A 9,377-nucleotide genomic window follows, 5' to 3' on the forward strand; every position below is an offset into this window, starting at 1 on the left:
GATTTTGATTACTATTGTTTTCTGACTTCCCCAACACAAAGTTTATTTGGAGAATGCCAGATGCTACGAATGCAGGTTTGATACTATCAGTCCTATTTTCTATTTTGCAATTAAAAAGCAACTAGGTAATTGCAGGTTTTTCATATGTGATTTTTAATCAATATCTGACACTAGAAAATAAGTGAAAAAGCAGGATTTTGAAAAAGAAATGCCATTCTATGACTATCAAAGAATATAAAAAAGTGATTTAATTTTTGATAAAAAGGTATCTGCTTCCTCACAGTCCTCACATTTTGAGGGCAACTTTTGCTCACTTAAGAATATATCAGTAGGTAAAGAAATATATTTGTTGCCAAATTGGTACAGTATAACAATATAATTTCATTATCTCAAATCTATAAAATTTTTAGGAACGACTGTATATTTAAAGTGTTTATTTTTTCTTAGAATTATATGCAAAAAGGCAACTACAGGAGATTTCAAGATTGGCTACAAAAAATTTCTCTGCAATACATCTGGATGATAATTATTTGAAATTCAACAATGACATCGAAAAAAACTTGCATTGTGCACCCAAAAAGGTGTTCACTGATAGAGCCTCATGTTACGCCCTTAAATTCAAACATGAGTAATAACTTTCTATCAAATTTGGATTTGCAGAATTGTACAGTTACCAGAAAACCAGAAAACTGTGAGTTATCTCGAAGTTGGTTTCTTACAATGCAGAATGCTGCAATCAAACCTATACAAGTTGAATTTTCTATTCCTTCTAGTTTATATAGATCCCTTATCAGTCCAAAGAAGAATTTGATTGACACAATGATGAAAGAATGTGGAAGATTCAATATTTATTTTTCAAAAAGAAAATCAAATCTTCAAAAAGTTGTTATTAGGGGCCCTTCAGAAAATATTGTAAAGGTAAAGAAAAAGTTTCTTCAACTAATGGAGGAAGAGAAAGCCAAGAATTACTCTGTAGCTGTCCCTGTCAAGTCAAAATATCATCGATTTCTCAAGAATAAGAATGGTGGCAATCTTCCCGATACATGTGTAAAACTGGGGGCACGTGCTGTTTTCCCTAGTCTTAAAAGTAAAAATCAGGATTTAGTAACGATCATAGGGAAAGAGGAAGCTGTTAAAGAAGTACAAAAAGTACTAGATCTTTTGTTGAAAGACTTAGAGTATGTGGTGGAGGACAGCATACTGATAAATCGCAAGTTTCACCATTATTTTATCATGAGAAGGGAGCAGCTTATACGAGAAATGACTGAAGTCTATGCTGGTATGATGATTAACTTCACATATGAAGGAAAACAGAGCATTAGAGTTACAATGAAAGGCGAAAAAGCTTGTGTTGAAGCAGCAAAGAAACACATCCAACAGATTTTCGAGCCCCTAGGATCCCATGTCACAACACAGTATGTTATTCCTCAAAAGTTCTATACATTTTTCATGGGACCACTGTGTTCCAAAGTTCAGCAAATTGCTAGAGATTTCCAAGTTCAACTTGCATTTCCAGACAAAGAAAAGCCAACTATGTATGTGCATCCAGTGTCTCAGGAAACTGAGAAAGAAAAGTGGGGAAAGAGCACTAAACAACTTGTTTTTAGTAACCAAAGAAAAAATAAAACCATACTTATTTCAGGTCAAATGGAAAATTGCAAAGCAGCCATGAATGCCCTTGAGTATCTAATTCCTTTCACTGCTGAAGTCCAGGTGCCCTCTCACCTACACCCTTACATCATTGGTCACAATGGAAGTGGAATAAAGAAGATAATGAGTGAATTTGATGTTCATATGCAGGTGTCACAACATGCGGGCAATTTTGATATTGTATACATAATGGGTCTTGCTGCAAAGGTCAAGCAAACCAAGATTAAATTAGAAAAGCAAATTAATGATTTAGAAACAGAAATAGAAGAGCGAGCACTAAGAAACTTTAAGCTAATGTTTACTCTAGATGCAAAATACCATTCCATGATTACGGGTCATAAGGGATTGTTTATTGCTCAGATTTGCAAAGATCATGATGTTAATATCCAATTTCCAAAAAAAAGCAAACCGTGAGATACAAGACCAAATCACAATTACTGGCTATAAGAAGAATACTTTATCTGCTAAAGATGCAATAATGAGAATGTTACATAAGATAGAAAAAACGGTTTCTAGGGAAATCCCAATAAACCACCAGGTACGTGACAATATTTTTGGATTTGGTGGAAAACTAATCAATAAAATTAACCAACAATTCCAGGTAGACATCCGGTTACCACCAAAAGGATCCTGGAACACTAATGTCACTGTGATTGGACTCCTTGACAATGTTCAGGAAGCAATTGACCATATCCTTGATCTTGAGAAGTACTATCTTTCAGCTATCAGAAATTATGACCCTCTACTGGAGAGTCTTAAGAACACCTGTCTTTACAAGATAACCATGGAATCACCTAAGAGTGCTGGGAAAAAAGATGGTCCTCATAGTACAAAACCCACCCCAAATTCTCAAAATAATGATTCTGAAGATTTCCCCAAATTGAAACAACAAACACTTCCTAAGACTCATCCTTGGAGACCATAACAAAAATAATAATTTAAAAATAAATGAATTGTTCCAACCTGGTAAATGAAAGAACTATGAAAAATTATTTATTGACTAATGTAGCAAAGAGATTATAGGTATGTTTTTGATATATTTATGTGTACATGGTTTTTTCTCACCTTTTTAAAATTTTTGTTTTGGATGTCTTCTTTATGTACATTTCAAATGTTATTCCCTTCCACATTTCCCCCTTGAAACTCCCTATCCCATTCCCCTGCTCATGCTTCTATGAGGGTGTTCCCACACATGCTCACTCAAGCTTTCTCACCCATATATTTCCCTACACTGGAGCACCAATGCTTCAAAAGACCAAGGGCCACTCCTGCTAGAAATGCCTGACAAGACCATCCTCTGCTACATATGTACCTGGAGCCATGGGTCCCTACCTGTGTATTTCTTGGTTGGTGGTTGGTGGTTTAGTCCCTGGGAACTCTGTGGGATCTTGTTGGTTGGTATTATTGTTCTTTTCAGTCCTTTCTCTGACTACTCCATTGGGGACCCTGGGCTCAGCCCAATTGTTGGCTGCAAGCATCTGCCTCTGTATTTGTCAGGCTCTTACAGAGCCTCTCAGGAGACAGGTATATCATTCTCCTTTTAGCAATGCCCTTCTTGGCATACACAATTGTTGTGGCCCGAGCTGCCCCACATTTGGAGGCCCAAGTGTCTCGGACCATTCTGTCAGTTTTGGAAACCACACTGCCAAAAGCCTTGGGGGCTCAATTGTCCTGCACTGTCCCAAGCAGCTCTGTTCCACGAGGTCGGGGTTAGGCAAGAGAGAGTGAGGACGGATGTGAGGAATGGCGACAAGGCAGAGTGTGATTCAATCCTGTTTATTCCTCAGTCTCTCTTCTTCTCTCCAAGTCTCTAGTTTTGAGTTCCTAGTCCCTAGTTCTTAGTCCCTATTGCTTCCAAGTTCCAAGTTATTTCTTCCAAGGGCTAAATGCCTAATAACTAATAACTAACTCCAAGTTTTACTAGAAGTTGTACTCTTTAACCTAATTCCTAGTTCCAAGTTGTACTCTGTCCAAGTATCTAATGTCTACTCCTATTCCTAGTGTCTGAATCTCTGTTACTCCAAATTGATCTGAACTCTCCTGTCTGCCTCTCACCTTTTATATGTCTCATTTCTAAGCCACGCCTCTAAGTCACGCCTTTAATCATGCCCTTAGGTCTTGTCTCTAAATCTGATCTCTAAGTCACACCCTTAAGTCACACACCTTTAAGTCTCACACACCCAAGAGAAAATCCTGGGTATCTAAAGCAAGGTGTTATCAGAGTGTGCTCAGCTGTTGTAGGCTGATGTAATCAAATCTCTTGTCAGGGTATATGGCTCAAGATGACTGCAAAGATGATATCTGCCTTCTGTCGGCTCCCCACACACAACAATTTTTGAATAAGGTATATGGGATAGATCCCCAGGTGAAACAGTCTTCAGATGGCCCTTCCTTCAGATTTTGTTCCATAATTGGTCTACATGTTTGATACCATGAGTATTTTCTTCCCCTTTTTAAGAAAGATGGAAGCATCCACTTTAGTCTTCCTTTTTCTTGAGCTTCATGTGGTCTGTGTATTGTATTTTGGGTATTCCAAGCATTTGGGATAATATCCACTTATCAGTGAGTGTATATCATGTGTGTTCTTCTGGGCCTGGGTTATCTCACTTAGGATAATATTTTCAACATCCATCCATTTGCTGAAGAATTTCATGAATACATTGTTTTTATTTCCTTTTATTTTTATTGGATATTTTATTTATTTATGTTTTATATGTCATCCCCTTTCCTCATTGCCCTTCCTTAAAACTCCAATATCCCATCCCACTTTGTATTTTTTGCTTTTATACAATTTTAATTACATTCAAGTATTAAGGTCCCTTCTAGTTGAGGAACTAGCAATACAATAGATGCAAATAGTCAAGGAATAAGGAAGACAATAAACACAAATAGTAAAAGAGCAACCACAGCAATAAACAAAATTCCTTGAATATTCCCATCATCACTGTTTCTAAGGGCTTATCAGGATGACCAAAATATCTGAGCCAACTTTCCTTTTCTATCCCAAAGTCATTTTCATGTCTGAAGCCTACTTCCTTGTTCTAGCCTAATATTTAGATTCCTGCCTGAAATATCTTCTTTGTTCTAGCCTAAAGTCAAATTCTTGCCTGAAGCCCACTTCCTTGACCTTGGCCAATGTCATATTTCTGCCAAGTAGCCCATTTCCTTTTCTTGGCCCATGTCAGATTTGTGCCAAGCAGACCCAAAAGCTCTCTGCCTCTCCCAATTTTTTATTTCATAAATATGAATGAGATTTTCTAAAGTCATTCTGCCAAGAATCCCTTCTATACCTGTTGCAGACTACCCTGCCCCACACTTGGGGGCCAAAATGTGGAGGACCGCTCTGTTAAAGTTGGAACCTGCCCTGCCAAAAGCCTTTTGGGCTAAAATGTTGCGAACTGCTCTGCCACAGGATGCTCTGCTCCATGGGTCAGGGTTCAGCAAGAGAGAGAGTGAGGACAGATGCAAGGAATGGAGACCAAACAGAGTGTGATTCAATCCTGTTTATTCTTCAGTCTCTCTTCTTCTCTCCAAGTCCCTAGTTCCTAGTACCAAGTCTCAAGTCCTAATCCTATTTCTAATTTCCCAGTTACAAGTTTCCAGCTCCAAATTTTCTTCCAAGTTATAAATCTTGAGTACAAATGTCTAATAATTTCTTCTGTCTGCCTCTCTCCTTTTATATGTCTCACTTCTAAGGCAAAATTTTATATTACACCTCTAAGTTACACCTTTAAGTCTCAGCTCTAAAGCACACCTTTAAGTCTCATACACCCAAGGGAATATCCTGGGTATCTAAAACAAGATGTTATGAGAGTGTGCTGAGCTGTTGTAGGCTATTGTAAACAAGTCTCTTGTCAGGGTTTATGGCTCAAGATGGTTGCAAGGATGATAGCTGCTTTCTGTTGGCTCCCCATACATACCCATCATGGAATATGCATTATCAAAAAGAATGGGCTTCTGTCTTAGGTTGGTAAGGCTTTGTACAGAATCTTACCCATCCTTGGCTTGCCAGCCTGTTAATTTAATAACTCTGTCCGGGGGTCCATTTTTCAGGTTCAAGCCATATCCTTCAGCTGCCAACATGTTGATGTTGTTAAAGACATGCTTTAACATAATGGGCAGGAATAAAAGTATTCCCAGAACAAAAAGGGTAACATGATCAAGCTATGTATGCCATACTTGAAGCTTGACCAAAATAGAAATACTGACCTCAGAAAATGGGTAATTTTATCAGGAGCATCTACCGCATCAATGCTCACCAGAGCAGCATTCTTTAAATTCATAAGCTCACAGTGCGAATTTAAAACATGCAGAGAGGTGTTAGAATTATGCCAAATACACTACAAGTGTCTTTAAACATTTTGCTAAATATAATGACCATCATAATAAACATTAGAACTAAAATGAATCCAATTATATTTGGCATAACACTTGAGATATTTCCTTAGTCTTAAACTCTGAACATTGTTCCAAAAATTTGAATAGAATAAAGAGCATCAATCCATTCTTCCAAATGCCTATCTAAATCCTCTTGTATATTCAACACATTAGTAACATTTTTTGTTAAATTATTAACAAAAGTAGCTGTCTTAACTTTTTGTGTCAAAGTAATTGCAGAAGCAGTGGTGCTAGCAATTAATATAATTAAATCTGTTATACCAGCAATAATCAAACCCACTACCCTCTTGCTTCTGCTTAAAATCTGACTCACTTCTTCCAGTACTTGCAAGCTTTTGTTTTCAGAACACCAAGTTTCTGTGATACTCAGGAAAATAAAACAAAAGCTGGTTGATAGATCTCCATAACTGGCATGCCAAATTTCAATACACTAACACAATTAGAAAGTGTACCATCATGCAACTTTCATTAAATACTGTAGAAGAAACAAAATTTATTTTAACTTGACAATTGAAAGAGCCTTAACACATGTTCTAACACCTGTTTGACATACAGATCCTGCCCCAAATTTGTCTCTTGCTAACATAACATCATAAAGAACTGCAGCTAACCAAATACGTCTCTCTGAAAATGTTCAGAACCAGACTTCCAAGTGAAGACTGTTATTTCCAATATTGGGTTAGTTTCTAGACCAGTACATGATTGAGTCACAACATCTGGTCACATTGAAGAAATATATAAGAGTCATTATAACTTCTCTTTTTGATTCTCTGTTCTATAATGTCTAAAATCTTGAGGCAAGGCAGTTTGTCCCATCAGGGGTGTAGGTAAGCAATGGTTGGTCAGAAATACATGTAGAAGACAGCTTCCTTTTACCCATTGTCAGGCCACAGAGCAAGCTTACATGTCAGCATCATTTTTAACCCAGCATCAGCATGTCTTTCCCAATGCCCTGGCATTGAGAATTTTTTTTAATTTCTTCATTTTTTGTTAAGTCTCCCTTTTCTTTTCTGATTTTATTAATTTGGATATTGTCTCTGTGCTCTCTTTTTAGTCTGGCAAAGGGTTTATCTATTTTGTTTATTTTCTCAAGGAACCAACATTTGGTTTTGTTGATTATTTGTATAGTTCTTTTATTTTCTATTTAGTTGATTTCAGCCCTTTGATTATTTCCTGTCATCAACTATTCTTGGGTATATTTGCTTCTTTTTGTTATAGACCTTTCATATGCTGTATGCTGTAAAGCTGCTAATGTGTACTCTCTCCAGTTTCTTTTGGGAGGTACCTAGAGCTATAAGTTTTTCTGTCAGTACTGCTTTCATTGCATCATATAAGTTAGGTAAGATGTGCCTTCATTTTCATTAAATTCTACAGCCTTTAGTTACTTTCTTTATTTCTTCCTTGATCAAGCTATTATTCAGTGGAGAATTGTTCATCTTCTATGTGTACATGGGATTTCTGTTGTTTATGTTGTTATTGAAGACCAGCCTTAGTCTCTGTTCATATGATAGGATGGATGGGATTATTTCAGTATTTTTGTATCTGTTGAGGACTGTTTGGTGACAGAGTATATGGTCAATTTTAGAGAAGGTACCACGAGGTTCTGAGAATAAGGTTCATTATTTTATTTCAGGATTACATGTTCTGTAGATATTATTTAAATCCATTTGATTCATAACTTCTGTTAGTTTCACTGTGTTTCTGTTTAGTTCTTCTTTCCATGAAGAAGAACTAAACATGTCCAATGCTGAGAGTGGGGTTTTGAAGTCTACCACTATTACTGTGTGAGTTGCAATGTGTGCTTGGGCTTCAATAAAATTTCTTTTATGAAAGTAGATGCCCTTGCATTATGTGTAGAGACGTTCCGAATTTAGAGTTCATCTTGTAGATTTTTCCTCTGACAATTTTGAAGTGCCCTTATCTTTTTCAATAACTTTTGGTTGAAAGTCGATTTTATTCAATATTAGAATGGCTACTCCAGAATGTTTCTTGGGACCACTTGCTTGGAATTTTTTTCCAGTCTTTTACTCTGTGGTAGTATCTGTCTTTGTTTTTGTTTATTTCCTGTAGGCAGCAACATTCTGGTTTCTGTTATATATCCAGTCGTTAGTCTATGTTGTTTTATTGGGGAATTGAGTATGATGATTTTAAGAGATATTAAGGAAAAGTGGTTGTTTCTTCCTGTTATTTTTGTTGTTAGAGGTGGAATTATCCTTGTATGGCTATCTTCTTTCTGGTTTTTTGAAAGAAGGTTAGTTTCTTGCTTTGTCTAGGGTGTAGTTTCCCTCTTCGTGTAGGGGTTTTCCTTCTATTATCCTTTGAAGTGATGGACTTGTGGAAAGATATTCTGTAAATTTGGTTTTGTCATGGAATATCTTGGTTTCTCTATCTATGGTAATCAATAATTTTTCTGGGTATACTACCCTGGGGTGGCATTTGTGCTCTTTTAGGTTTTATATGACATTTCTCAGGATCATCTGGCTTTTATGGTTTCTTGTTAGAAGTCTGGTGTAATTTTGATAGGTCTGCATTAATTTGTTACTTGGCCTTTTTTTCTTAAGTGTTTTTAATATTTTTCCTCTGTTTTTGTGAATTTGGTGTTTTCAATATTTTGTGAAATTTTTCTTTAAGTAGAAATTTATCTTCTTGAAAAGTCTATTTGTACTACTGTAGGCTTCTTGTATATTCATGGTCATCACTTTCTTTAGGTTAGGGAAGTTTTCTTGTTTAATTTTGTTAGAAGATATTTACTGGCCCTTTAAGATGGGAATCTTCACTCTCTTTCCTACCTACTATCCTTGGTTTTTATTTTCCATTGTGTCCTTGATTTCCTGGATGTTTTATGTTAGGAGCTTTTACTTTTTCCATATTATTTGAATTTTGTCTATATTTTTATGGTATTTTCTGTACCTGTAATTCTCTCTTCTATCTTTTGTATTCTGTTGGTGATGCTTGAATCTATATCTACTGATATCTTTCCGAGTTTTTCTGTCTTCAGGGTTGTCTCCCTTTGTGTTTTCCTCATTGTTTTCATTACCACTTTTAAATCCTGGATGTTCTTTTTCAATTCCTTCTCCTTTTGTTTCATTTTCCTATAATTCTTTAAGGGATTTTTGTGTTTTCTTTTTAAGGGCTTCTTCCTGTTTACCTATGTTCTCCTGTATTTTTTAAGGAGTTATTTATGTTCTTCTTTAAGTCCTCTATTATCATCATACGATATGATTTTAGATCTGAATCTTGCATTTCTGTTGTGATTGTGCATCCAGGACTTGCTATGATGGGACAACTGGGTTCTAATAATGCCATGAAAGTTTAGTTTCTGTTGCTTA

At 36.2% G+C, this 9,377-nt stretch overlaps 1 pseudogene; it reads left to right on the forward strand.

Moving 5' to 3' along the window:
• The first annotated feature begins 543 nt into the window (after positions 1-543).
• LOC117695472 (vigilin pseudogene) lies at positions 544-2,575 on the forward strand (annotated as a pseudogene).
• Positions 2,576-9,377: the final 6,802 nt, after the last annotated feature.

The sequence above is a fragment of the Arvicanthis niloticus genome, chromosome X (assembly GCF_011762505.2).
Source record: "Arvicanthis niloticus isolate mArvNil1 chromosome X, mArvNil1.pat.X, whole genome shotgun sequence".
Taxonomy (NCBI): Eukaryota; Metazoa; Chordata; class Mammalia; order Rodentia; family Muridae; genus Arvicanthis; species Arvicanthis niloticus.